Source organism: Lactuca serriola, chromosome 4 (assembly GCF_051521515.1).
Source record: "Lactuca serriola cultivar US96UC23 chromosome 4, Lser_US96UC23_V15, whole genome shotgun sequence".
In the NCBI taxonomy this organism is placed as follows: Eukaryota; Viridiplantae; Streptophyta; class Magnoliopsida; order Asterales; family Asteraceae; genus Lactuca; species Lactuca serriola.
Genome location: NC_136411.1, coordinates 269,043,875 through 269,047,988, shown reverse-complemented (window position 1 = coordinate 269,047,988; position 4,114 = coordinate 269,043,875).

Below are 4,114 nucleotides of genomic sequence, written 5' to 3'. Positions count from 1 at the left end.
CACGGGAACCTACAGGATACATTAAATTAATACGCATCTAGAACTGTGGCTTAACTTTTCCTTGATGTACGGACTTATGTCCTTAATTCTGGTTCTGATAGGGCGACTGGGGTGTTCTGATAAAGTAGGTATGTAGGAAATTATTCTCTTGCATTCTATCTATCAGTCATATGTTGCTTCCTCTGCGTGATCGGAAGATCTAACCTGGAATGCAACATATGCAACTCTATTTCTACACACCTTCTTATCTATGAAACTATTTCTATCTGTTAGCCATATGTTGTCCCCTCTACGTGATCGGAAGATTCGACCTAGGACACAACATATGCAACATTCTACCTCTCAATCCCTCTATCCTAGTTAGCCATATGTTGTCCCCTCTGTGTGATTGAAATATATCCGACTTGGGACACAACATATGCATCTATCTCTAAATCTGACTTCCCCCTTAATAATTTTACTCACCTAAAGTAAGGAGTTCTTTGGAAGTTCTTGATAACCAGAGTATATCAGGAAGTGGGAAACACGTTCTCGTGCAACTAAAATTGAACCATTTAGAGGTTGTTTGTAGATCTCGCTGCTTAATTTAAGTGGACAACAATACCCGTGGTCGTCGTCGGCTAAATGGTTTATTTAGAAAAGTTTTTTGATACTCTTCATGTTTAAGTGGATCACAATACCAGCAATTGACCAGATCTATTCATGAAGGTGAAGGTACTGATAAATAAGTTCATGTTGTCTCACAACTTTGATCCCAAATATTTTTCTTTTTGTTAAATTTGTTCATAGTTTTCCTCTATGCACAAATTTAGGGGAGAATTAAAAATAATAATAATAATAAATTCAAAATCAAACAAAAATCAGAAAATTAAAAATCCAAAAATATTTTTGTTTCTGTTTTATTTTTCAGAAAATATGAAAATTCCAAAAATATTGTGCGCTAAGTTTTCTTTTAGTTTTGTTTAGTCTTGAAAAGTGAATTCAGGTGTAGATGAGACTTATGGAGACTGTATCGAACATTTTCTGAGCCAAGGCTTCATTTGTGATCTTCGAAGAATTCTCATTCGAAGGAGCAAGAAATGAAGATTATTCTTTCAACATTCAATCTTTCAACCTCAGAAGCAAGGTGAAGCTGTTCTTGAAGATTATGTGATGGATTGCATTTAAGCCTCCTCAATCAGTCTGCTGCTATCTTAATCCTGCTGATGTGATCCAGTAGATTAGTTCTCACTGATATTCTCTCTGAAGATTCTCAAGCTGAAAGCGCTATCTTTCAAGAATCAGTACATCAAGCCTCCTCACCCAATATGCGTTCAATGCCAAATCTTGAAGAATTGCCCAAGTGCTCAAGATGAATTCATTCATTGAAAATAAATGCTGAAGCCAAGCTCTCGATGAAGATTGACAAGAAAAGTCAGCTACTTTTTAAGGGGAGCTTGGTGGGTCAATTAAGAAAAGAAAGATATAAACGAAGGGGGAGATTGTTGGGTCAAAATATTGTTTATACTTTGCTTTTCTAGGAAAATGTATTTTTCTGTAATATTTTATGAGTTTACGGTCAATGGGTGTTTACGGCCGTAAACCCATTTATGGCCCATATTCCCCAAGTATATATATATATATATATATATATAGGTGTTAGGTGGTTGAGGAGGTATTGATGAACATAAAAGAGTGTACGGTCTAGAGGAGCTTATGTGTGTGTATTCTAAGGTGTTGTAGAGAGAGAAACTAGAGAGAAGAACACGTGTGTATTAGTGTGTGTGAATCTCATGTAAAGGATCATCATTATATCCATCAATACATTGAGATTCAGATTATTCTCCTTCTCCTTATCTTCTATTTGATCTGACATCATCCGTTTGATTAGGATTCCGCACCATCAAACGGATTTGATTGATACACAAGCATTTTGGGGACTTACACTAGCAGAATGGCAAGAGCATAAATAAGAGGAATTTACATTTGACTCGGGAGAGAATTTTGATGCCCAAAGGGATTTAGAAGAATTGGAAAGGTTACTTGAAGGACAAATAGGAAAAGAAGATGTAAAATGTCTTAACGTAAACTTGGATATTAATAATGGCAACGAATATGACGACTTGAAAGAACAAGAGAATAAAATGGTTTGGGATGATACAAAGAACAAAAATCTTTCATGTGACTTGCACACCATCAATAAAATAGAAGTAATAAAGTTATCAAACTTGGAAGAAGGATGGAGAAATAAAGAGACTTATCAAAAAGGGAAAATAAAAAAAACCAAACCTCGCGCCTTGGTGTCAACTAATTTTGAGGTTTTCACTTTTCAACCACTTGATTTCCAAGAAAAAGGAGGATAAATATATGATTTCGAATGACAATGGAAGGATTAATGAAAAGGAAATTAAGATAGACAAGATGGAAGTGATTAAAGTGGGACACAAGGAAGAAGAAAAAGAGAGAAAGCTTAGTAAAGGGATAAAACGAGAAATTTGAAGAAAATGCCATTAAGAGAAAGAAAGAAGAATTGAAGAAGGCATACAAGAGGAAAATCCATTCCTACAAGACAAAGTATAAAGAGCAAAGGGTAAAGAAGGAATTTTCATTCAAATCCAGCACAACGTAGGACGGGAAAGAGTCCAGTTAAAGACTCCTCAAAAAGAAGCACTTGCGGGAGGCAACCCGACACTTGAGTTTGTTTTCTTATTTCTTTTCCTTTTTAGTATTTTATTTCGTTTTGTGTGTTTTTACTAGGATTTTCATGCTTCATCTTCCAAATTCACTTAAAATATTGCTGAGAGGACTAGCAAAGTTGAGTGTGGGGTGTGGTGCTTTATTTTCACAAAGAAAACAATTTTTTTCCAGCAGAGCATAAACTCATCGAGTTCCAGGTTACTACTTAGCGAGTCCATTTTAAAAGTCCCAACATTTTGGTCAAACCCGTGTCTACTAGACGAGCTGGACCACAACTCGACGAGTCGCATTTTATTAAAGAAAAAAATATATTTTAATTGCTATAAATTAAGGTTTTTACCCTAAAAAGTAAAACCACATTCAACCAGCCGTCACCACACATCCCATTCGGCCAAGTGAACTCTCCCAAGCAAGTTTTTCATTTTTTGTAAGTTCTTCTCCAAATCTCTTCAAAAGGTAAGATTTTTCATGAACATTCTTGTTTAAGTTTCAATTTTTAGTAGTTTGATGGCCCCAATTTGTTTAAATAACCTGATTTTGACTTTTCATATGAGCATTAGGGCTTAAATTTTGACTCAATTAGGATGTTTCTATTAGTTTTTCCCGTGAATTCTTGCTTATTTTGCTATCCTAGACAAACCACTGAGTGAAATTTTGTGTTAAGTGGTCCTATTTATTGAATCAAAAAAAAATCGCACCTGTTACAGAACTCGACGAGTTCATCTCGTTGTGTTGAAGTTTCTTTCTTTCTAATGTTTTCTGTGTTTTGTTTGGTTTTCTGTGACTTTGGTTTTATAGAATCATGTCTAGAAAAAGAAACCAATGATCTCAAAGAGGCCAAGGGGTCTTTCCTTGGCTTCATTTCCCTCAAATTGGCTCAAAGGCAACATTGTTGGCATGGAAGAAAAAGTTGGAGAAGCTGAAAAAGAAAGACTTTTATTTGCCAAACGAGTTAGATTGTCCATGGTTGGAACAATGGGGATTGGTGAGAGAAATGAATCCATATCTCACTAAGGTCTTTATTCAAGATGGGGTGAGAATTACATGTGATGCTTGGAGGAGAATTTTTCGAATCCAAGAGCCGCTCTATCAAGAGTTATGTTGGGAGTTTTACTCTACCATCACATTCCGTGGGGGCGATGATTACTTTAACACTAGTATGCTTACTTTTATGCTTGGGGGCGAGTTTAGAGAATGTAGTATGGCAGAATTATCATGGCGAATGGGCTTATATGAGCAAAATGTGGTTATGACAGAAGCTTTTGGTATGTTTTTGGAAAATTGTCACAAGGATTTTCCAAATGGTGAAGATGCAGCAAGATGGTGGAACACGATTGCCAATGGGGTTTATATTCCATCCGCCGCTCAAGAGGCAAGCATCCGGTTACCTATCCACCGCCTTATCCACTGCTTTATTTTTAGTTCAACAAACATGCGA